Source organism: Aythya marila (assembly GCF_965140915.1).
Source record: "Aythya marila genome assembly, chromosome: 11".
In the NCBI taxonomy this organism is placed as follows: Eukaryota; Metazoa; Chordata; class Aves; order Anseriformes; family Anatidae; genus Aythya; species Aythya marila.
The window spans coordinates 3,602,263-3,615,883 of NC_139052.1; positions in this window are offsets into that span (position 1 = coordinate 3,602,263).

Consider the following 13,621-nt stretch of genomic DNA (forward strand, 5'->3'; position numbering starts at 1 on the left):
CAACTTGGATATCGATAGATATTTGAGCATAAATATTTCTCTCACCAGAAGTCGGGGCTTTCTCTTTAGCGCAACAGCAGAAGTCCCACTGCTTTACCAGGGGCAGCAGATGGGTGAGGCGAGTGAATGGTCTGTTAGTTTCTTTTTCGTTGCAAGTACGTAAGCACTGCTGCATCTGAAACCCAATTACTATAGCATTTACAGCAAAGAATAACTCACAGCAAGTACGAAACCAAAAGTATTGCCACATATATGTGGTGTATTTCTCTCTCTCTCTCTTTTTTTTTTTTTCTTTTTTTTCCATAGTTTTGGCAAACCTGAAGTCTGGGGACTAAGCAAAGTATTGTATCTTCAACAGCTTTATCACAAGCAATTACATGAGCATCCTCTCTCTCTTTTCACATTTAAAACCCCTTTTAAGATTTTTAAAGTTTTTAGGACTGGCAATAGTGTATGGTCAGAGAAGGTATCTGAAACACAGCACAATGGTTTCAGGAGGAGCATACCTGAATTTACCCAGTGAACTTGCATCTGAATCCTCCAGTCTGGGGAGCAATAGTATGACTCAGGGCATCCCGAATCTCACAAAGGGTTTCATATAGTTTGCTTCTTTTGAATTTCTCAGACACTTATAGACAATCTTAGCATCAAAGTATTGCCAGGTGCGCACAAGCCGCTTCCCAAAAGATCTGTCCTTAGGGTTAATAATGTACTTTTCACATTTACAACAGAATTGCTAGGCACAGCACACTGCATGCACTGCCCTGTCCTGCTTAGTTCAGATGCTCTACTCTGGTAAAAACAGCAGCGTTAAAATTTTCTCCACAGTACACTTCCCTCCCCAAAATCTCCCACATAAGTAAGCATTCTTACTCCTGCAGCTCCACCAATGCTAGCAAGTGTGGGAGGTCTGGCATTTTTGGCACAAGCATATTTGGACTCTCTCAACAATGTCTGCTCTGCCCCCTTGAATACATTTGCAATTAATCAGAGGAACCTACTACAAAGGGTGGTCTACTGCGAAAGGTATCCAGTGCACTTGGACTTCAACATACCCTTATTTCATTCAGATAATGATGCTTTCCCTCCTCCTGGACTCCCTTGTTTCCTAGGAACTGCTGAATGAGAAAAAGTAGAAGTTCTGTCTGAGGAAACTGAAAACAATAAAAGCTCTCCAATCTGTTTATTGAAAGTGCTATAAAAGAGCCAGGCTCTGTATTATTATGTTGTAAAATATAGTGTAGCAAAACATTATTAAAATTGAAGCAGTTGAGTTCATTTTCAAATAGATGATCTGTGGAGATGAACATTCTTCAGATTACCTGCACTACTACAGGGAAGGAACATTTTACATTGATTTTCGCATAAACATTGTATGATCTTATATAGTATGTAGTCAAATAGCTGGAATCCATTAAAACCATGCTCCAGCTGTGCAATCACAGTCCTCACAAAGATACTTTTTTTTTTTTTTTTTTTTTTTTTCATGTGGTTAATGCCAGGAAGAATCCACAGCTTCAATTATGAGATCATCAAAATATGTTGTTTATTGCAGAAAAAAGCATTTGCGGCAATTTAAAATATCCAGTCAACACCACGCTGCTAAATCTAGATAATAGAAATCCTGGAAAAATTTGAGCTAACTCTGTCTGGATTATAGCTGTGGGATTATCTGAATGCTAAATTACTGTATATGTTTTACTCACAAACATGAGCACAGACAGTATAGGAAGATGGATGACTATGCAGATCACAATAAAATCCATCCCAAGAGACTTTTTAATACACTAGGTAAACAACCCCTCTCAATTTATCAAGCACTCTGTATTGAATTAATGCTGTCATTTACTTTGCTGTTGCTGTGTAGAGGAATACGGTTTAACTTGAACAGCTCCTTTAGCAGCAGAAAAATAACAAAGGTTTTCTCTGTGCATTCTTCATAACACACAGTGCAGGAATATTAATTGACTTCTGCATTTGTATAACTGAATTAAAGAAAATACAACTGTAGTTTAGTGCATAATCAGAAAACCAAATTATACGCAATATTTAGAGAAAAAATCAACTCTGGCTGTCTTATTAAACCTTCCCCTCCCCTCCCCCATTGTTTACACACCAGAATTTCTGGCTTTCTAAGGACATACAGTGAATGAACCTGGATTGACCTGACACATAGCATCTCTCAAAATTTCCCCTTGAATGATTCACAGATGTGTGAGCTGCGACCAAAAAAAGCAAAGAGAAAAAGTGCAGGGTACTGCACAGGCTGAGTGAATTTGGAAGAGGTGATATTGTCTGAGTGTGCCATGCCTGAGTCTCTTTTACTGCAAGTGCACCGCTAGGGATTACAAATACACATTCCTTTGGTTGCCAGTTTAGCTCAGTTTGACAACTGCAAGTGAAATTACCTTCAGTTATGGTCATGCAGGGATTATTCTAATTCCTGTAACTCTACTTGTGTGCATTAGTCCTTTTGCAGCTCGCTAGTGCTTTTTTTGGTATTTTGTGTGGCTATACTGCATGTTCAAGCACCACACAGTTACACGGCACAGTCGGGTAGGCTTTCCTGGGGAAGAAGGCTAGACAGTAATTTCTGCTCCCTGTGAACAGATATCAGATGACATAGAAATAGTCACTTTCATTTCCTTCTTTCACATTCAAATCAGGTATGTAGCTCTGTAAACAGATTAAATGCAATTTTGGATCCTGTGAAACTGTCAGTGTAATCCTTTGGTCAAAGTACGAACAAATAAAAGAATAGGCCTTAGCCAGAGAGTTCAGCCACATCCGGCTTTTAAGATCCAACATTTGCAGCAGGTATCAAATTTAGAAAGAGCACCAAAATGTTGCTTTTCTGCTGAGGAGAGGCTATCCTGAATATATGCCATTGACATTTGGGCATGATAGCTGTTACTCTCAAACAGTGCTTATGGGGGAACAGATTTGCATTGTCAGCCTTCTTTGGTGTTTGACAAGGAAATGTGGGTTCTGCTCTTCAGCTGTTCTCCCTCAACCAAAGGAGTCATTTCTTACAATTTCTCCCACTACTCTACCTGCTTTTGTGATGAATGTCTGGGTACTAGCTGACCTAAAACACAAAAGCTTTCACATGAACTGTCTCCAGAGTAGGGGTCTCAGGGAGCTGAACCAGCAGCAGTAACATCGAGGTATTTTCAGATTAAGGTTAAAGCCACCTAGCCACAAGTATCACTGCAAGGGTGGAAAGCTGAGGTAATGAGCTCGGGTCTACTCTGTGTCTACAACTCCTTCAAAACACATTGCAAAGACTCCAGTCTACACAGGATCAGTACGAAAGGTGGTCTCTGCCATAAAGATAACATACAGGATAGAAAAACGTGAAAAACAGATGCAGCAAATGCAAGAGTACAGGTTGCAAAGGGCTTACGTGACGTCTTAAAAATGAGCTAAACATATGAAATTAAATTCTAAAAGAATTTGGAAAGAGACATTTGGGTTTCATACTATATTACTAATTTAAAGAATAAATACTTTGTGGGATTAAAACATTAAGAAAAGATTTGAAGTGAAAGAAGTAAATTTATTAATCTCAAACAGCACTGCACAACTATAGATCAAACAATAAAATAGGGCACTTCATATTTCTTGCAGGAATGCTAGATTTGGTTCTCCCCATTTCTTATGTATTCATTATGAAATTTGTTCTACTGTAACCCAGACATAATTTAAACTATTCCCCAAAGTTTGGTTGGACAAACCAAACTTTAAAGGCAAATATTAACTCAACTAGCATGTCTTTCTGGAAACAAAGATATGTTTTGGTTAGCATGAGCAATATTTCAGATGATGGATCAATTTCCATTCAAAAGGAGATGAAACAAATTTAGAAATCTGATTCAGTGATGCAGTTAGATAACAGCTCACATGCTTAACACTATATATGAGCTTAACCACTTTCCTGAAAAAGTATTCCAGTTTGACATAAATCTCCAACAAAACTCAGATCTTTTCAGAGGAGATCTACAAAAATGGTAGGCAGGTAGGGAAGAATATGTTTTCAGTTGTTCCCTGAGCAGAGCCTCCTGTAGCTCTAGCAGAGCACCAACCATCATTGTCACATAGGTAGCTTTGTAGAATTCCGCTGGCACAAACCTGGACACTCCTCCACAAAGCGCTCAATGTGCAGACACAAGAGGCCAGCAGTTATCTCATGGTTGTTCAACACGACCCAGGAAAGGGGCAGCTTATGTTCGTTTCCTATTGGCCTGCTGACTGCATAAGGAACACAGCTATCCATGGCATGGAATAACATCATTTGCAGCTTTACTGCTAATGTCAACACCGTTGGAAAAGCTGCATGGAAAATAAACCACAACCTTTGTGGAGGTGGTTTCTCTAACACAGGCCAACACTTAGTCATGGCGCCAGAGCAACACAGGGAAAGGACCCATGATTGTTCATGCTGTACTGACTTCAAAGATAAAGGAAAAAAGAACTTATTTTTCATTGTCATAAGCTGCTTTTTTTTCTCTTTCACATGCAATGTTGTACGAGAGCAAACACCTGGTTATTTGGGGGTTTGCTCAAATCCTCTGACAAGAGTTAGTTTATTAAAAACTATTAAGATGATTTTACTGTATTCAATATCTTCTTAATAAGATTTCAAATTTAAACTATAAAGTTCTCTTCTGAGGTCTGAAAGATCAATAAAGAGACCTCAGCAACTTTACATGACCAGCGTGACACATTACTTTTAATGAGAGCGTCCCTAAGTGAGGAATCTCAAATACATTTGTGACGGAATACATTAAAGCTCATGCCAGTGATAATGGCCTCCTCTACAAACAGTATTTTCACAATGAATACAGAAAGTTTTCATGGTGAACAGTATCCGTTATTTTGGCTTAGTGCAATTTTGGACTTTCTTTTTGTTCTAAAACTATCATTTACAATACAGCTGTTAGTTCTGTTTACGCAATGACAGGCAAGTGATCTTCACAGAAGTGAAGTCACCATGCGGGAGGTATGACAAAAGCTTATGTCCATCTCAGAGCAGGATTTTATTATTTTGACTTTTAATTCTATTTAAATACATTTTAAGACTCAATGTAAGTGAAAGGCAGCACTACATGGTTATAACCACAGACACTTAATATGTTGATTTATATCATTTAAAATGGATTAAGTTTAACTTTACACCTAATGTTTAAGTGTGAACTGCTTAATTTATTGAAACCAGAAATAATTTTACAATGAATATTTTCACTATTCGAGCTATATGTTTACAGTGAGGATTCAACTTTTCTTTGATAACAATCGCTTTCATCTCTACATTCCCCTTTGTGTTCCTTATGCAGTGGCACGATCTTGCAAAATCTGAGTTGCAAACACTGGAGAAGATTGTTTAAATCTAAGTAAACAAAATAGCTGTTCCAATGGATCTTTTTCTTTTGATCAGGTTTTAGGGAAAAGAACCCACAATGCAGCCTTTGAACTTAAATGCCTTTGGAGTGCTCTTTTTACTCAGGACAGCCAAAGGCATAAAAGCTGATTCATTCAAAATTAACGTTAGCCAGTTTTTCTCCTCTCCCACTACTCTGTTAACCAAAAGTTCAGAGCATGTGAACACAGCAGTTCATTTAATAATGCTAATAAGTTATTTGACAATAAATTTTAAAGGAACGTACAGCCTTTCACTTGCCACTATACTGCTTGTACATCTGTCCTGTGGCACTCAATACATGTACAATACCTAAATGACAGCAGGGATTCAACTCTGCTTGGAAAAGAGGACTGTAAGGAGTGATGAGACAGAAGTGAGGACGTTTTTCCACTTTGTTGCATTTACATCTAGGAAAGTTTGTATTTACGTATTTGTTTTTGTCAGGGATTTGAATTTTTTTGTGTCACTTATTTTTCTGGGAGGCCTTCCCAGTTATCTGCTGTTGCCTGCTGAAGCATGAATCCTGGGAAAATCGTAGCTGCTCTAAGGAAAAAAAAAGTGGTGACTATACAACAAAAACCTTTAAATCCCTGCCAAATGGTCCTAGCCTGCAAATTCAGTACAGTATTCAGTCCAAGGTTATTTTTGCCATGGCAAGGTAGTTTCTTTGAAAGACAGATGCTTAGCTGTGCCTTACTGTCCCACAGTAGATGTCCAGATCCTGATCTATGCATTTCCCCTCACAAAGTAATTCCCATTAGTGAAGTCCTGATTCAGTTTAAGCTAACTTACAAATTACTGCTAAGTTAGATTGCTGCGATGATACCTTGGCCAAGCTTTTGGACGTGCTCAATATATGTATTTCTCAAAAGACTGAGTCGAAGTTTAGTCCATGAACTGAAAACAAACCCCCTCGTGCTTTTCCTGGAAGCTACCCTCACATCAGAGACGTTCATTAATGTTGTACTTGGATCTCAAATCTGAGGGACTGCCTCAGAGTGCTGTGGGGCATCTTCAGCTAGAGCTGACTTCAATTGCAATTGTGGGTGCTCAGCATGCCTAAAAATTAGGCCATGTATTTTTAAAAGCTATCAAACACTGTGTTGTTAAAATAACATCTCTTTTTCGTGTGGCAGAAGAAGAAAAAAAATCAAATGAATTTTTGCTGGCTCTGCAAATAATAACAATCACTGTTGGCATTTGTTTATGAAAACAGGTAAAAAAAATAACAAACTAATATTCTCTGCTCTGGCCCACACTGAACTATACATATAGTTATATTCAGTGAAAACGTTTGTGCCTCACCTAAGCTGAAATAATTTCCCAAAGCAGTTTAGTGCACTAACGAGTCACATGCATTCACACTGGCAGTTTTACACAGGAGCATGCAGGTGGACTTTCACTTCATTTTATTACACTGTTATGGGTTTTCTATCGCAGAGAGGGAATTAACAGAGGAGCCAAGGGCTGAACTGACAATGCAGACTGAATTAGCATTTCTTTTATCGAGCAACGTAGAATGAGCAAATACCAAAACGTGTTATTCTAGTTTAAGGCTACACTGAGAATATATTATTTGTGAATGCTAACACTGACACTTTTAAAACGTTAGAACTTGTTTGTACTTGTTAGATAATACTAATTTGCTGGGTGATGCCACACTATAGTCACCAAATATTTTAGATTACATCTTACTCTGCACCGAATGAAAAGTTAATAAAAATACACAAGTTAGTAGTAAAAGGCAGACCTGGTTTGCTGTTGTCAACATGGTATAGCGATTTTAAGACTTCATCTGCATTCATCCTTGATATGCACACTCAAATATACAACGTGGCAAGTCTCATAAAAGCAACGATAAAAAAAATGTGTTTTCTAAATAACTTTTATGCCGCATAGCATGCGCAGAACATACTCTTCCAAGTGGAAAAGAATTGGATACAAGTCACAACACACCTATGCAAATAAAATACGCATTAAAAGAACAGAAGAGTATTTGGCTCTTTCAGATTATATGGTTGTTGGTACTAAATACATGATTATATTTCTCACTGACAACAGCATGGACAGTAACAATAAATGCAGGTTAATGATGATGAATGGGATCAGCAGGAACAGCATGGCCAGATTTGCATTTGCTCCTGTAGTGACTGCAGGGCTCTGCACTGGGTGACAAGATGGTTTCTTTTTCAAAGTTTACCATGTCAGTAGCATGCCATTCTTTTGAAAGGTGATTTCTGCTTCATAGCAGCTTGTTGCCTCCCTTAAAATTAAGGGAGATGGAATTGTGTTCTTTAGACAGAGAAACTAACATATAAACTGGCAGTCTTAGTTCCAATGATTAAGTAAGAAATATTTGGAAAAATATTTAGCCCTATGTTACTTCTGGTTTTCTATAATGAAAATTAAATTTTGGAAGAAGGAATCACTGATTTATTTCAACTTATGTAGCCTTTGTTTGAAATAGGATGAAGAAATAACTTGATTTGGAGAGAAAAAAAAAAAAAAAGGTGTACTTTTCCAGAGAACATTCGACAGAATTATCTAAGGGCCAGGTCTAAAGGACTGATTGCGGTCTAAGGTTGCAAAACACTTTTTTTTAAATGCAACTTCACACATGACAGCATTTCAGATAGGAAATAGTGTAAGATTTCTAATTTAAGTAAAATGAATTGTTGCTTTGGGAACAAGCCAGGAAAAATGTTTGTATACATCCTGGCAGCTCTTTAGGGGTACCATCAACTAGAAAATGTTATGTCTTACGCAGTAGGAGGAATTGCCATCATCAGTGAAAGATAGTTCTCTTACTTTAATGTTGCTGTCTTCTGGAATCTTCTGAACCACCACACTGGAGGACCACGTGCTTTTTGATTATTATTAATTTTCAGTGAGACAGACTGATTATCTTGTTTTTCTTGGCTTTGGTTTGCTTGTTTTTGCCCCCCCCCCAAAAAAAAATAAAAAAAAAAATCCACCAGCTACTACTACAACAAAAAAATCATAAACTTGTCATAACCTGGTAACATTACAGTGGCCACTTTGAAGAACGGTCTGAAGAGTATTTGCCAAACCTTTTGATCCCTAGTAATCAGAACAGAAGTGCCCAAAATCCAGAGATTAAAGGATTAGGCCTCAAGAAAGACTTGTGGTATTTCAAGAAAATGTGACTGATGCTCACCACTTATTTTTTACAGTTCTGATGAGATTTAGTGTTTAAGGTCCTTTCCTGTTCAGACATAAAAGCTGCTGTAATCAGAGTATTACTAGGAAAAACTACTCTGTTTGGGGATTCAATATGTTTAAATTGTTGAGCCAAGGTTATTGTTTGGATTAGGTTAGAAAGGATGACACAGAAATACATAAGCTCCAATAGCAAAGCAGAGAAGAAGAAAAATGTTTGTATTTGTAAACAGCATTCTGAACACCCTAAGCAAGCTAGTTACAGCTATATAATCATCATCTAGAACAACATAGCAACTAGATGTTGTATGTGTCTACGTAGCTACTGGAAACAAGACAAGTATTTCCATCAAACCGAAACCCGTATGAAAGCAGAACTGGAGGCACTGGATATGGAAAAGACTTACTAGGTCAGCTTGCCCATCCCCCAGGCCTGTTGTCCCTCGAAATCCATGTGGTCGGTTCACGCACACCTCCTCTGCTTCTGCCACACAAACTTGATGCATAACAACTAACATCCATCAGTGTCAGTACACTAAAAAACATGTGATAACAGTCTATACTGACAGTAAACCGTTTTAGGATATTTGCTGGTAAAATCAAAAGATTTTTTTGCAGACTTCCTATGCCCAAGCAGTTAGCAGCTTTTCCATAAGAAATACGTGGCTATTAATAATACTTGTGGAGGAATTAGAGAGCCACGAGGAAATATCAGCATGTATTTTTATACATTACAAAAGGTATTTTAATACATTACAATATGCAATCATGCCATTTCAAACACCACTGGATTATTGTTACTGATTTTGGGAGAAAAATCCAACAGCTGTCTGGGAATTCCCTCAGTGTCTGGATTATTGATTAAATAGCTTAACGTTGTCTAGATCCTACCACTCCACTAATGTTTGAAAATGATCATTGGTAAACAAGTTTGCACTATTTTCTCTGGAATTGCACAAAATTACGTATTTTATTAAAATTAGCCTGATTTGGGGGTGAGATTGGCTGTTACTACTCCTAAAGTACTCCACACAGTATGTACAAAATACCAATTTTATCTTTTAAAGTAAAAACTAAGATGGGTCAGTGCAGCCAACCCCCCTGACTTTTCAGAAAACTGCTAAATATGAAATTTCACATACAATTCATTCCAAAATTCTGCTCTTCCTCCTTGCCCCTCCAGGAAATTGGAACTAGAAAAAAATGAAACAAAAATTTAAGGTAGGGAAACTATTCTAGTGTGAAGTGGGTGGGTGCAAGTGTTGCAGTGGCTTATGTTACAATGATGTGATTGGATGCAAGTTTGACATCCTCTGTGGTATGTTTAGGATAGAATGATAGATAGATAGATAGATAGATAGATAGATAGATAGATAGATAGATAGATAGATGACCATTGCCTGTTAGCTTTACATTCCTTGCCTGTCTGCATGTGCTACAGTCAGCCTGTCTCTAGTTTACTTCCTCGTTGCTTGGTTCAGCCTGCACAGGCTGTGGTTTTTGTTCTGTGTGAGGCTCCCTGTGCATGCCCTGCTTGTGAAGCAAGCAGATAAGAGGCATGGTGTGAACGGCAGCTTATGTCACGTGGACCACGAGATATGGCAGCGTTGTGTGGCACACTGCTGCAACAGAGGCAGCCCCAGTAACACAGACCTCCTTTGAGAGTGGATTGGATTGCTTTGGATTCACTTGCCTAAAAACGTGGGTGTTGACTGAGAAAAGTACCAGTATTCAGAGCTGAGAATGTAAACATAGTGCAGTAAACAGTCTATTCATGACTGCTCAACCCAGAGCTGGGTAATCTAAGCAGTACAGACTGTACTGGTCAAAGAAACTTGCGTACATGTAAGAATGACACAGTTTGCCTCTGTAAAGCATCCCTCTTTCCTAGTATGGAGGGTTCAACAGGCTGCAGTAAGTCCTGTAAAAGCCATTTCCTTCTAGAGTTGTACTCAGGTAATATTTTATCACAGGCCTCTCTCATATATGCGAGTTCAATTGAATTTAGCTCTACCACATTACCAAGGACAATATACAACCCTTAATATGATTGTTGATCTAAAAATGGTAAGCCTTTTGCATATATGTGACGCTATTTAGGCTATTTGTTTATCATGGGCCTAAAAATAAACAAAACACACCTTCAGCAATGGTATCAGTTGCTGTCTCTTTGACCTGATGCATTTGCAAGGATTTTTATGGAGGAACATCTTCTCCTAAACACTATTGTTCCTCTGTTTCTGACAAGTAGTATGCACATGCATGGAAATCCTGTGCTTTCCTACACTGTTAGCTATGGATGGTATTCAAGTCTCTACTAAATGTCACAACTTTTATGAGAGGCATGGAAAATTCTATATAATGAATGTTGAAGACACTAAGCCAATAAGAATGTACTAGGAGGAAAAAAAAATAAATCTAAACTTGTAAAAAGAACAGGTTAATATATAAAACTCAAGTTTTTATATTTTTATTTTGAAAAGGAAAGTAGTCCACACTTGTGCCTGCAGAAAGAAGAGGGCCATAGGTAACAAATAATGCATGTTCTTTGATCTAATCAAAAGCAAACACTGTATATTGATCCTCAGCTGTCTTCTGCAATAAACTATTCTAACAGCATATCAGCAACACATACCCTTCTGTCCTGAACCACTCCTACCAGCTATACTGATCGAGCTCTTTTGTTCTATGATCTGCCTCCTCCTTTGCTGAAAGATCAACAATGGCAATGCAGTGAACCACTTAACTTGGAATGCATGCATTTTTGTTAGAGCCATTGGGTTATGAGAACAACATCATCCTGAAGAAACCTTATAAAATTAAAAATAATGCAGTACTTGGAAGCTACAGAAGAATGAAGATTTACAACCACTAATCATGGAGGGATACTAGCAATAGATCTCAACTATTGCTCAAAATGATCACAAATATTGATCCATTTGAAATCTGCACTCTGTTTCAAAATGACAAAAACGTGGTATTATAATCATGATTTTTAGGTTAACGTTTTAGAAATGATTAAAGGGAAACTGGGAATCTGCTAACAAATAATGTCAGATAAATCTCAGACCATACCAACGTTTTGTTTTCAAGTGCTTTTTTCAGATAAATTAAATAAATTCTGCTAGCTCTGTAAGTATCTCGCTATTGGTTGTCCCTTCTAATATAAGCCTATTCTCTACCCAGTTACCAACTAAGTATTATAGAATTAACCACAACTGTTAAGGTCACATCAAGTCAACATCAAAGTGGTAAAACCTTAATGGAGTAAGGGATAAAGAATATAACAATCTCTTTATTTCTGTTTTCTGCATCTCTGGAGAAATACTTTAAAGTTCTCCAAAAAATACTTATCTAAACATATTCATCTTTTCATATTATTTTAAATGTAGGTAGTTGAATTTTAAATCCAGTACAACTGGATTTAAATATTTCAATAAAATAAATCGTATTAAATAAATCATGTTGTGGATCATAGAGAAATGTGCAAATCTGCAATCCTAATATGTATGTATGTTATCATTCCCAGAGGGCTCTACACAAAAAGAACTGTGTTGCTGTGTTTGTTAACATATTTAATCATTTATGATACAATAAATTACCCCACTTTTGTTTATCAAGTTAGCTAAAAGCTGGCTAAAAAAAGAGGCTCTAATCTCTCTAATCTCAACCAGTGATCTTGTTGCCTGCATACCTAACTAGCAGAGATCCTCTAGCTAATGTTTATGCCATTTTTAACGTCATGATCTTTTACAGTTATATTGGATGAAAACTTCAAGAACAGTGGGTATATTACCAAAATATTTGTCTGCAAAAAGAATAAAAAATACTTTTCTTTTGAAAAAAAAAATAAATTGTTACCATTTGGAACAAGCATGTTCAACCTTATAGCTTTCATACTGGCATTATAGCTTTCACCTTGTTGGTATTCTCTAGCTTTCCTGTTTCTCTTAAAGTCCCCCAAAACCTCATTTTGGTTATGATGCTTTAATCTCTCTTGGAATTGACAATTTATTACTTAACAAAACCTGTCTTTCCCTTGGTGTAGCTCCAGTTTCGTCTACTGACCTCTCTCTTCCTTGTTTCTCCAAACCAAAAGCCTAACCATTAGAGTTAAATTCTGCATCTTGTTTTTCAAAGGCCACCACCCATTAACCTCTTGCCATTCTCACTGACCAAAAAAAAAAAAAAAAAAAAAAAAGCCTGTAATGGACTGAATTCTTGTCTGATTGTTTTTTCCAAAAGCTCTGCAATTTCTTTTTCATAGGCTCATCCCTTTCCCCTTTGTATCAATACCAATGTTAACATTAAGTACTTTCATTTTCTATATTGATATTTGTATTTTTTGCCTTCCGCTAATCACATTTGTCCCGTCTTTCATTTCATCGCCATTTATCCCATTACAATTCATGTCTTGGTGCTCAAAGTTAATCTCCAAGCATTTCTTCTGTTTTGCAACTAATACTTCTGCAGAAATCAGAAGTATTCAGAAGTATTATATATCAGAAATCAGAAGTATTCTTCAACTATATGGACCCTCTGTGTTTAGTCAGTTAAGTCCCTGTGATTTCTTCTGTGCATATCTCTTCATTAAAAGCATAGTCTATATAATTCAGGGTATACTATTGTTACTGTATAGACATCCAGGTATACATATGTGACTGTAGATGTGTTGCAGAGACAGAAATGTTAATGAACTAACCCCATCAAGGCCATCCAGATCCAGATCTCTGACCCTTAGGCTCAATGCAGCTCAGACTGTTGCTTTTCTGATCCTTCCTCAGAGGTGCAGGGTTCAGAAACTGCCAGGGAGGGAAATCAACAGTAGGGCATCATCATCTAGAAACGTGTGAAAGGAAAACAGCTGAATGAGCAGGTGAGTGGGAGTACAAACCACGTGTGAAAAGGGGAACGAGCCAGTAGCTGACTGGGAGGGAGAAATGCATCAAAATCAAACAGCGTGGGTGTGAGGGACAAAAATAATGGAAAGATTCAAAAACATAGCAGAGGACAAGGCTA